At 41.9% G+C, this 13038-nt stretch overlaps 1 long non-coding RNA gene across 1 annotated transcript in view; it reads left to right on the top strand.

Moving 5' to 3' along the window:
• The first annotated feature begins 6000 nt into the window (after nucleotides 1–6000).
• LOC108641098 overlaps nucleotides 6001–13038 on the top strand; it is a 14983-nt gene continuing 7945 nt past the window's right edge. The window contains exons 1-2 of the long non-coding RNA XR_001921756.2: nucleotides 6001–6131; nucleotides 6626–6699. This is a non-coding gene — a long non-coding RNA (uncharacterized LOC108641098). The remainder of the gene's footprint in view (nucleotides 6132–6625; nucleotides 6700–13038) is intronic.

Raw genomic sequence — 13038 nt, 5'->3', positions numbered from 1 at the left:
GAGATGGTTCAAGCATGTCAGGGTGTTGGATTGGTTGAACATCACACAGCCTCTCTAGCAACAGCCTAAGCGCCCAGCTGAGATTACAGGATAGGGCAAGAGGGGGAGGCAGCTGCTACCGATGTGGTGCTTCTGATCATTTTTATAAGGACTGCCCAAAGAAACACCCCTCGGCAGTATGCCAAAAACGTCACCATGGGAAACGCTGGTCTAATGAAGTTCAAGGTCAAATTGACCTGAGGACAAACCCTTCCCATCAGGGAAACTGCAGATGGGGTGTGAAGCTGAGTGCCCTGATTCAGCAAATAAATACGGCCCAAGAAAACAGATTGGCGATTTGCTCACCGCCACCTCAGGCAGCACTGGGCTGGACCTGGCCTCTAGAGGGCCAGTAACTTTGACATCTACCACCATAGTGTTGATCCCTGCAGGGGTTTGGGAACCTTTAGGCCCAGGAGTCCATGCCCTTTTAATTGGATGATCATCAATGACCAGGATGGGTTTGTTTGTCTTACCTGGAGTGATTGACTCTGACTCCCACAGTGAGATACAAATCATGACATGGACCCCAGTGCCTCCCTGTTACATACCTAAGGGAAAATGGCTTGCACAGCTAACCCCCTTTTACAGCACATCACCGGCTGGGGAGGGGGAAAGAGGCTCGAGGGCTTTCGGGAGCACAAGTGAGCCTCAAATATTCTGGGCAAAAACTACTTCTGGGGCACAACCAATGATGACTTGTCAGATAGACAGACCCAGATTCAAAGGTTTGGTGGACACAGGAGTGGATGTTACTACTGTCAAAGACACTGAGTGGCCAGCTGACCCGCCCACTGTTTTTTCTGCTTCAACTATCCAGTTTGCAGAAGTGCTGACCTCAAGGATACCAACTGCAAAGGGTTAGTTGTTTCTGAATGTAGCTAAATGTAAGACACTTCGACTGTTACTTGTTTTCTCTGTGAGTTTGAGCAGCAGCCTTTAAAGGCTGTCCTTACACTACAAATTGTCATTACAGAGCTTAGTACTGGAGATTAAAAGCAAGTCTCAATAATATATTATTACAGAAAATACATAGAAAATCTACTCAGACCAAGACTAATATATACTGGGTATTATGTGTATTATGATTGTGTCTGTAGCTGCTAAGTATTGGTAACTAAAATTACTGTAGAACCTGCACCACGTCAGGCATAGTGCTTAAAAAACTTTCCATCTTCTTTCTGTACTGAATTCTATAGTCAAGTAGAAATAAAGTCAAGTAACTATTTGTCTAGTCATAGGATCAAAATATTTCAAAAGTAGGGGAGATGCACACAACCTGTGGTAGTGCACTACTAAGTACAGGCAGGAGTTACAAATTTAGGGAACTTTAAAAAGTGCTTTTCAGCTAGATCCCTTGCTGTCTGAGCATCCACTACAAAAATAAAAAAGCTCCGTGAAGTTTTACAGAATGTTAAGTAGATGAGGACAAAGCTAAATGCAAAAGAGTTACATATGCTATTCTAATACATAGCCAGAAGAAATGAAAAGGAGTGACTATGTGCAGTCTCTTTTGGAACATGAGTTCTCAGGGTTTACAGTGAATACGCAAAAGAGATGTGATGACAGGAAAAAATGGAAGTAAAAAGAATAGTCTAAATAACAGAGGTTCAGAAATTGGTATTATCTTTATCAACATTTTCTCCTTCAAGGCAAACTTCTTAACAAATAGGTGTGCATCATCCAGAAAACCAAAAATCACCTGTCATAAAAACATGAGCAAAATATAAAATAAGAGGCTTCAATCTGTAGACTGGAAAACTAGAAAAGTTGAAAAGACATGGTGCAAGTTGTCCAGTAATTTTGCATATCAAAGCAGTTATGGACACCATCTTACATAACTGAGTCCCAAGGGAACTGACTGATGTTGTTGCTAAGCCACTCTCCATCATATTTGAAAAGTCACAGCAGTCAGGTAAAGTCCCCAGTGACTGGAAAAAGGGAAACATTGCTCCCATTTTTAAAAAGGGGAGAAAGGAAGATACAGCAAACTACGATCTGATAAGCCTCCCCTCTGTGCCTGGCAAGATCATGGACCAGATCCTCCTAAAAGACATGCTAAGGTACATAAAAAACAAGGTGGTCTGAGGCAAGCCAGCACAGCTTTACTAAGGGCAAATCCTGCCTGAACAATTTAGTGGCCTTCTTTTATGGAGTGATGGCAAGAGTCAACAAGGGAAGACTGACAGATGTTAGCTGTCTAGATTTCTGTAAGGCCTTTCATACGGTCCATACAACATTCTTATCTCCAAATTGAAGAGACATGGATTTCATGGATGGCCTTTTCAGTGGATAAGGAACTGGCTGGATGAGCCAGAGAGTTGTGGTTGATGATTCTATGTCCAGGTGGAGGCCAAGGACAGTTGATGTCTCTCAGGGCTCTGTCTTAGGACCAGTGCTCTTCAATATCTTCATCAATGACACTGATGGTGGGATCAAGTGCACCCTTGGCAAGTTTGCAGATGACACAAAGCTAGTGGTGCAGCTGACAGAACAGAAGGACGGAATGCCATCCAGAGGGACCTCGACAAAATTGAGAAGAACTGGGCCCACAAGAACTTCATGAAGTTCAACAAGTACAATGAATTGCACCTGTGTTGGGCAATTCCAGATATAAACACAGAGTGGGACAAGCCATTGAGAATGGCCTAACCAAGAAGGACTTGGGGATTCTTGTGGATGAAAAGCTGGACATGAGCCAAAAGTGTGCACTTGCATCCCAGAAGGCCAATCACATCTGAGACTGCATACAAAGAGGCATGACCAGCAGATCAAGGGAAGTGATTCTCCTCCTCTATTCTACCCTTGTGAGACCCCACCTGGAGTACAGCATTCAGCTCGGGGGTCCTTAATACAAGAGAGATGTGTATCTGTTCGAATATGTCCACGGGAGGGCTGTGAAGATGATCAGAGGGCTATAGAACCTGCAACAAAAACAGGCTGAGAGAAGTGGGGTTGTTCAGTCTGGAGAAGAGAAGGGAGACCTCCTTGTGGCCTTTCACTACCCTAAACGGCCTTATAAAAAAGGAGAGAGACTTTTTGTACAAGCAGAGAGTGACAGGAAAAGGGGCAATTGTTTTAAAGTGAAAAAGGGCAGGCTTCAATTAGATATCAGAAAGAAATTTTTTACTCAGAGGGTAATGAAGCACTCAGACAAGTTACCTAGAAAAGCTGTGGATGCCCCATTCCTGGAAGTGTTCAAGGCCATGTTGGATGGGCCCCTGAGCAATCTGGTCTAGTGAATAACACTCCTGCCCATAGCAGGAAGGTTGGAACTAGATGATATTGAGGGTCCCTTCCAACCCAAGGCATTCTATGATTCTATGGTTCTATAACAGCCTGTATTTCTTAATTGTGGCCCAACAAGTCTTAAATTACAGAGATACTCAAGAGCTTATTGAAAATTGTTTACCAAAGCTTATTTTTATCAGAAAAAAATATGACTTTTTAATTATAAATTGTTTCGAGTGGCATTTTTCTTAGAATACCAATTCAAAATAAAACACCTGAAGAGTGTTCAAAGCTAAAAATATTCCCACAGTTTTTTCAGGTTTTTTTTGTGTCATATGCTTTGTTTTCTACAGAAATCCAGGAAAAATATGGCATGGAGAATCTATAAGAGAGAAAACAGAAGTCATTTTGCTTCAGTGGATCACTCAAAAACAGAGAGCAGAACATTAAACTTTTTCAGTCTCCATATTGGGTCAAAAGCAAGAATTTAACAAAGCAAAGGAAAATTGTCCAATACTGAGACATTTACAGAAAATATCTTAAATGTAACAAAACATCATCTCCCACAAAAAGGGAGAAAATATTTTGAAGCAAGATAACTTCTATTCCTTGATAATAACATAATCTTGTGTGGGAAAAGGAACACCAGATAACATGATGCAGATGAGTTAACTTCTTCATTAAGTGGACCAAAACAGTGGGATAGGCCATGTTAGGTAAAGAGCTGTCCACACACGTGCACATGCACATGATTTCATGCCAGAAGGTTGAGGCTACAGAAAAAGTGACATTCCTTCCAGTACTCCCTCTAGTCTCTCTGTGACAGGGTGTGCCTAAGGGCATGGCAGACAATGTTTTCACCATTTCATCCTGGATTCTCTGTTTCTATGTGCTGCCAGCTGTCCATGTACCAGTTTTCCCAAACTCTTGTTGCTGGGGGTGTTCATGGCCACATGCTGTCTCAAATGGATACACAATGTTATCACACTAGGCCTTTCCAGCTGTTTCAGGCATTGTTCTCCTGGCACTTTTTGATCCATGGTCCATACGATGGCTCATTCCACTCAGTTCATGCTTTCTTGTTTGCCTGCCTGTCAGCCATGGCTAATTATCCTTAGGCAGCTTAAGTAAAGGGCTGCAATACTCTTGCAGCATATAAAAAAGATTTTGGAGACAAAAATATCAAATATTTGGAAAAGAACAAAAGTTTAAACATTGTATGAAAAAGATTTGCTTTCAACCATCACGAGATATTTTGCCATCTGTACTGTCCAGAGGTTTTGGAAATCTATCACAACATAGAATATCCAAATAATTTGGCATTGAGATGGCCTATTCCTTGGAAACCCTGTGTTTTGTAATCCATATGGGTTTAACTGCAAGGAATTCCCTTAGGTCTTTAGGAACAAAGCATTAGCTGAAACAATTGCTGTCACTAATGACACTTTGAAAGGGCTCAGGAATAAAGATGGCAAAGATTGGTTGCTAGAAGGGATTTTCCAGAGCTCATCAACAAATCATTTCTACTTTGCACATCCAAGATACTTGCAAGGAATGTGCTGACACTGTCATGCCTGCAGTTCATCATGTAAGCCTTTCCTACAACAGTAGTATGCTGGTGGAAGCAGAAGCCCGTATCCATGGAGCTCTATCCCTACTCTTATGTTCTTTACTTATCTTTCTATTCCAATGAGGACAAAAAAAAGACCTAGTTTCTTTTTGTCAGACTCTTTCATTTTCTTTTTAACTCATTCTAAATGACAAAATGATATCGGTCAAAATGATAGCTAGAGATGGGAAAACTCTCAGGAAAATGTGTCTCTCCATGCTGCTGGACAAAAACACATTTTACAAAGCACTGGCATTGATGATGACATGAGGCCATATCTGGGATGGTGCCATGTGGGCACACATGAAAATGATTTGCCATCATTGCTACTGTCTGTACCTTTGGCATCCTAAGTCCTCTTGCCTTGTCCATACCAAGCCCCTAATGCCTCAGTTTATTATTTGCTCACTCCATGCACTGTCTCCTTTTGCACATGTGCATATGGTTACAGTCTCATTTTGAGGATGATTTTAGGATTTCACTTGAAGACTACTTGTTTCAGCATTTTTAGAGGTATTGTCAGCTTTGATGTTTACCAATATGAATAACCTGTGGGACATCTCTGGAGAATACAACTTTACTCCTAAAAACACTTACTGTTCCTTATTCTCACACTTATATCTGGCAGTCAAGTTACAAATTAATTAAATTCTTAGACATTATTAGTTCCCACACCTCCTCTTACTCCTAATACATTTTTAGAGAAACAAAACAAAACACAACACATTTGAAATTACCCTAAGTTTACATTGAGCACTGAGACAACTCTTTCAAAACACATTTTGGAAAAAGTGGGTGTTAATCCCTTATGCCTCAAGGGCTCATGTATAAACCTGTGTCCTAATTAGAACAGCTGAGACCAATTCATCACTGGATGGGTGTAACCTGAAACTGTGTATTCTATAGCCTTCCATGCCATTTCCCAGAAACTGTTATCAATAGACCATTTACACCATCTGCCCAGAGCAGCCTGACTCCTCAGGCTATAAACTAGGCGTTAAGAGGCCTGTGAGATTGGAAGATGTTCCTGTCCTCACACCCTTTTATGGAATTCCCCGCTCTGAGGGAAGGACTGAGCATTCCTGCCTGAACTGGAGAATATATAAACTTGGAGTTTTGGAACCTTTTTACCACTCGTGGGATCCAGAGGAAGACTGCAGATCACTACTCTCAACCAGACTGAGACCATCACCCTCAAACTGGACTACAATCACCACTTTTGACCAGACTGCAACAGCTCTCCCACCAGCAGGTTTTTCTCCTCTCCCTTTACTTTGGACTCAGGGGGGCCCAAGGAACACCACTTTGTTCATGCCCCAGGGTGCTGGGTTATACATTTGGGTTTTGTGGGTTAAGACCAATTGTTTGTCTGTATAATTGTACTTATAGTATTATTTTATTAAATTGTTATTCTGACTTATAATCTCTCTTTTGAGTTGAGTTCATTTCCCCTGCTGGTTAACTTTTAAACCAGCACAACGTGATATAATAAAAACCTGGTATAATAAAAAATTTTGCTACTAGAAGGAACCTCAATTAATATACGTGAAATATTTAGGAAACTTCAGATGAAAGATGCTATGAACTGTCAAAATTTTTATATTCTAATATATTCCTTGAGACAGTTTGGCCCAAAGTAAGCAAGTCTCCTTCTAGCTAGAGGCTGACAGATGTATTTTGTGATGAATTGTTTGTGTTGAATGAACAATTTCAGAAGTTATTCTGATTTTTCTTTTTTAATTTTAGGTTTTCTGAAGGTCAGCATCTGCAATTCTATGATTATACTGGGGAAAGGGAAGAAAAAGGCTAAGTATAAGCATGTATGTGCCTGATTGAAATCATGAAGCTGAAATATAAAGCTTTGTGCTGGAAGGATCTGTAGCTAAGTGACAGCTAAAAATAACTTCATTCAGGACAGATGGATGATGTGGGTGCTATTCAACTCTTTTACTGGACTTTTCAACCCCTAGGCATGTTTTATTAAGCCATTCTTAAGATCAATATGAAAAAAAATTGCCTACAATATGATAATATAATAGATGGGGTTATATTAGATGGGGTTATATTAGGTGGGGTGAGCTTTAGAGATTTCTACAGCTTACAGTTTTGTGTGCTTGGGGTTTTTTAAATTTTAATATTCAGGTTTGGAAGATATTGAAAAAGTTGATTTTCACAATTATCTTTGCACAATGGATATTATCTATAGAAATCACTATGTCTGTTAACAGTATCCTTTAAAACTTCTAATGTCAGAAAGAAAACGGATCTATTTAAAAGTTATTAACACTAAAATTAAATGGCAGGGTGCCCTCTACTGTCTCACAGTATTAGCACCAAACAGTAACAAAAATCAGGTATTTGTAATGCATCAAGAACCATGGTCCAAAAGCTAAGAGATCAACTGCTGTATTTAATTTGAAACATGCTGGACTCATTAAAAACAGGTTTAGATCTCTCGCACGTCTTGAAAAGGTGATGGTACCATACACTGTATGTAGCTTGAAGAAACAGTCTGGCTTCTCCAGTGAACAATATTCATAATGCAGCAATGTTATACATCATCAATTGATAAAAGGCTTTCCAAGGTATGAAAATAGGAATTAAGCATGTTCTGTTACATTTTCTACATCTCATCAGTGCCTACAAGTTCAGCAGAAATTGTGAAATTCCTGCTTTTGCACAGTCTTTCCCTCCTCTAATTCCCTATGACAAAAATGGGCTGCTGACCTAGGATCTAAGCTTAGAAAAAGCTTGATAGTTGCACACCATCAGGAAGAAGAGTTTCACCTCAGCCATCAAATAAAGAGCTTCTTGTGCAAACTGGAAATACTTGCACAGAGGTGGCAGTAGCTGATTGCTGACCTTCAGCAAGTGTCCCACATAAGGAGGAACATTTTAACAACTGTCTGTGCTTCCAGTTTCTACCAGGATTTTGATTATGAATATTATTATTATTGGTGGTGGTGGTTTTTTTGTTATCAGAACTACTATTATTATTAATTACCAGGAATAGTATTATTAGTTAGCAAGATTACTCCTGGTAATCTCTTGAAGTGTGCATACAGGCCTGATAAGTAGACTTCATGCCTCTCTTTTTACTTTAATATCAGAGTAGCAGAAAGTGAGAGCTTTTCTTGGGTTACAGGGAATTTAAGAATTCCACAAAGTTACTTTAGACATAATGAAATGAAAAATATGTAAGATGGGGATTATTTATTACTTTTGCAGGCTGAGAATAAGAATAGAAATAGAACCACTGATGCTTATTGCACTATTACTTGGCAGGCCTTTTGACACGAGGATGTGGAGAGCACACCACCAGTTGGCTTCACAGTCAAGTGAAGTGCTGAAGTTGTGACCTCCAGACACCTCTGAAATTGCAGTGCATTAATACCCCTGGTTGCCAAACAACATCCCAGTATTCAGTAGAAGATACCTTCAGCTTTATTCTGTTTTCAGACTCTCAATTGAAGGTTAGAGTATTAATACACAGTAAATATTCTTAAACTCTCAAAATGTCTGGCCTTGAGTAAAAGCATAAATTTTGTTTTGGCTGGATGGATAACATAGTTGTACAAAGAAAACAACAGACTTTTTTCCTCAAGTCTCTGAGAAGTTTATGCACATTAATATATATCCTCAGCACTCTGTGAAATATGGATTTATTATCAGCCCTGTTGTACAGTTGGAGAATTAAAACTAAATGCGCTATCCAGTTTCTGGCAACGGTGCCAGCATGGGAAATCAAATCTATGCTGAGTCCCATCCTACAACCTTAAACAGATCAGGTATGATGTGACCTTAGTGATTTTGGGAAACCCAAGAGACTCTACTAGACTTCCAGGTCAAAGCAAATAGTAACTTCCTGAAGCTCCAAAGTGAAAGCAAGGAGCAGTTTCTGGGAGAAGGAATGCTGAGGACATGGTGAAATGATCTATAATGTCCCATGCCTCTGGAAGTATACCCATTTTTAGCAGTTATCTCAGCTTTACACACAGCAGAGATAGCTATGGCAAATATGAGCATTGAAGAAATGAGGCTGCACACACCGTGATTCAATTCTGTCTGCCCCACTCATCACACAGGAACTGTGTACAACATTGGATCAGAAGATCACTGTAGGATTGATGAAGCTGATGCATCTGCAGTTTCCTTTGGACATCACCACTGATGTGTGCTGATGTCTACGTCTTACTGTATCTTTTCCTCATGGTTCAAATTTGCATTAAAGTAGCTGGAGCTGCTAACAAGCTACTATAGCCTACTGGAAAAGAGCTTCTTCTCATGCTGAAGAAGTAAAGTATGCTTTTCTCTGTATCACTATTTGTTCTAGAAGCACCTCTGATTATATTTCACTTACAGGCTAAAATCAGAGAAATTCCAGGAATAAAAGTTCCATCTCTAGAAGAATAGACGATAAATAAAATTTGTCCCTTTTTCTTACTCTGCTGCTCCCTTATAGTTTAGGAAGTATTCATTTCCCAGCATCACCTGAAAATTCAGCAATAAGAGAGGATAGTTCTGGTTGCAAAACTTCCTACTAGCTGTTTGAACTTCCTTTCTTCCTGTTCTAAAGTTGCCATGTTCATCATGCATGGGCTGAAGTTTCAGACATATGATACTTCCTGCATTACTACCCAGGACCTTCTGGGTTTCTTCCTATTCTTGTGATCTCAGGAAGATCCAGGAAGATGGGGATATGAAATGTTTGACTGGGACTGCCCAGCTAGTTAGTGCTTACAATTCTTGATTGACAGGTATTAAAGATCAAATTGTCCAGCAAATCTCAATATAAATTAAGAAAATATGATTGTATACTGCACTGAGTTCTGCTTGCACTGGATTATCTAGCTCATCAATTGCATAGGGTTATAGATGAGTTTTGCCAGGGCTTCAGTCCTTCTGGGCAATATAGACAGAGGAACTTTACAAACAAAACCTGCAATGGCCACTGGGCTAAGTGGAACCTCAGTGGGCACTTCAAGAAACCAAACTTTAGACGTAGGTGCTCAGAATGTATGTTAAATGTTTGAAATCTAGCCAAGGTATTTGTGGAATTCTCCTTATGCAATCAACTCAGCGTCAATCATGCAAGCTGTGTATTGTCATGTCCACCATTAGATGTCTCGTACTAAGTACTTCATATGGAGTACCATTACAGGTGTAAGAGTCACACAGAGTTGTAACTAGTTTCCTCTCCTTGACACATGGAAAAGCCAAGCTTTGGAGGCAGCTTCTACAGCAAGAACTGAAGGCCTGTGGACATCCAAGTATTCTGATGCACAGCATATACCAGCTAACTTTTACAGTGCTGTGACTTCACTGTTTTCATCAGAAACCCAGGATGTTCTACCTGTCTTAAAAAAAAATAAAAATTTGGGAAATCTGCAGCTCCAGCTGCGAACATGTTTGAAGGTTTGAAGGGGGTGAAACCAGGCTCTCCAGAGATGAGCCTAAGGGTGATAAGCCCAAGCTAGGAGTGTAGTCAGCAGCCCAGCTGAAGTGCATGTACACCAATGCACCCAGTATGGATAGCAAACAGGAGGAGCTGGAAGCCATTGTACAGCAGGAAAACTATGATGTAGTCACCATCATGAAAACATGATAGGATGACTCACATGACTGAAGTGATGCAATGGATGGCTACAAGCTCTTCAGAAGGGATAGGCGAAATAGGAGAGGTGGAGGGGTAGTTTGGTATCTTAGGGAGTCTCTTGACTTTGTGGAACTTGAGGTTAGTGATGATAAAGTTAAATGCCTGTGGGTAAGAATCAGGGGGAAGGCCGACAAGGACGACATCCTGGTCGGAGTCTGTTATAGACCACCCAACCAGGATGAAGACGTGGATGAATTATAAGATCCTGGCCCCTGTGCTTGTAGGAGGCTTTAACCTGCCAAATGTCTGCTGGGAACTCAAAACAGTGGAAAAGAGGCAATCTAGGAGGTTCCTGGAGTGTATGGATGATAGCTTCTTGCCACAGCTGGTGAGTGAGCCTACCAGGGCTCGGGCCCTGCTAGACCTGCTGCTTACAAACACAGAAGGGCTTCTGGGAGATGTGGTGGTCAGAGGCTGTCTGGGCTTCAGTGACGATGAAATGATGAGGTTTTCAACACTGAGTGAAACATGAAGGGGCATCAACAAAACCTCTACCCTGGACTTCTGGAGGGCAGACTTCGGTCTATTCAGGATGCTGATTCAGAGAGTGACTTGGGAAACAACCCTGAAAAAACAAGGGGTCCAGTAAGGATGGATGCACTTCAAGAACAAAATCTTGAAGGCGCAGGAGCAAGCTATGTGAAAGATGAGCCAGTGAGGAAGACAAATGGCCTGGATGGGCAGGGAGCTTTTGCAGGAACTCAGGATAAAAAAGAGGGTGTATCATCTTTGGAAAGAGGGGCAGGCAACTCAGGAAGTATTTAAGGATGTCGTTAGGTTACGCAGAAAGAAAATTAGAAAGGTGAAACCTCGATTAGAACCCAAGCTGGACAATTCTGTAAAGGATAATAAAAAGTGTTTTTATAAATACATTAATAGCAAAAGGAGGGGCAAAGAACAATCTCCATCCTTTACTGGATATGAGGAGAAATATAGTCACCAAAGATGGGGAAAAGGCTGAGGTATTTAACACCTTCTTTGACTCAATTTTCAATAAGATAGGTCGTACTCAGGACAAACTGGCCTCCTGAGCCAGTAGACAGGGATGGGGAGCAGAGTTGCCCCCCTGTAATCCGGGAGGAAGCAGTTAGTGACCTACTGAGCCACTTGGACCAGATGGAATCCATCCTAGTGTGCTGAGGGAACAGTTGGAAGAGTTTGCCAAGCCACTCTCCATCATTTATCAGCATTTCCGACTAACTGGGGAGGTCTAAGTTGACTATAAATTTGCCGTTGTGACACCCATCCATAAGAAGAGCCGGAAGGAGGATCCAGGAAACTACAGGCCTGTCAGCCTGATACTCAGTGCCCAGCAAGGTTATGGAACAGATCAGCTTGAGTGTGATCACACAGCACCTACAGGACAGCCGGGGGATCAGACCCAGCCAGCATGGATTTAGGAGGGGCAGGTCCTGCCTGACCAACCTGATGTCCTTTCATGACCAGGCGACCCACCTGGTGGATGATAGGAAGGCTGTGGATGTGTCTACCTGGTCTTCAGCAAAGCCTTTGACACCATCTCCCTTAGCATATTCCTGGAAAAGCTGGCAGCCCACAGCTTGAACAGATGCTGGCTGGCTTAAGAACTGGCTGGCTTAAGAACTGGCTGGAAGGCCAGGCCCAGAGAATGGTGGTTAGCAGTGTTACGTCCAATTGGTAGCCAGTCACTAGTGGTGTCCTCTGGGGATCAGTGTTGGGCCCAGTCCTATTTAATATCTTTAGTGATGATCTGGACAAGAGGATCGAGTTTACCATTAGCAAATTTGCAGATGACACCAAATTGGGGGGAGTGACAATTTGCTGGAAGGTAGGAAGGCTCTGCAGAGAGACCTGGACAGACTGAATTAATAGGCCAAGACCAACAGCATGAGGTTCAACAAGGCCAAGTGCTGGGTTCTGCACTTTGGCCACAACAACCCCAGACAGCACTGGGGTTGTCCCCGAGGTTGGGGAAAGAGCGGCTGGACAGTGGCCAGGCAGAAAAGGACCTGAGGGTACTGACTGACAGGAGCTGAATGTGAAGCCAGCAGTGTGCCCAGGTGGCCAAGAAGGCCAGTGACATCCTGACCTGCATCAGGAATAGTGTGGTCAGCAGGACCAGGGAAGTGATTCTTCCCCTGTACTCAGCACCTAGAGTAGAGCTAACACGGGCCTATAGGAGGTCACTCTTGCAGCCCTGGTGTTGATGCTCACTGCAGCAAGGAGATAAAATAGGAATAGCTATGGTGTGCCAAACATGCCTATAGTCCAGGGATGTGCAGACCTGCAATGCCCAGGGACAGGGTCCCTACTTGAAGCCACATTCTCTCTCTGCATCCGTTCTCATGTGCCCAGCAAACCTCTTGCCATTCTGGTGTGGGAGGAGACAGACTGACCATGGGGATCATTAGAATCCCTAATAAAAAAGCTCTCAGTGATGTTTATTACAGCTGTTGCCTATTGAAGGATCTTGCTGCCTGTGTGAATGCTCTTAGCAAAGGAAATGCCACAGGTTTATGACTTC

The sequence above is a fragment of the Manacus vitellinus genome, unplaced genomic scaffold (assembly GCF_001715985.3).
Source record: "Manacus vitellinus isolate BGI_N305 unplaced genomic scaffold, ASM171598v3 scaffold_50_pilon, whole genome shotgun sequence".
NCBI lineage: Eukaryota > Metazoa > Chordata > Aves > Passeriformes > Pipridae > Manacus > Manacus vitellinus.
The sequence above is the reverse complement of the archived record's forward strand: the minus strand, read 5'-3'. Positions and strand labels throughout refer to the sequence as shown.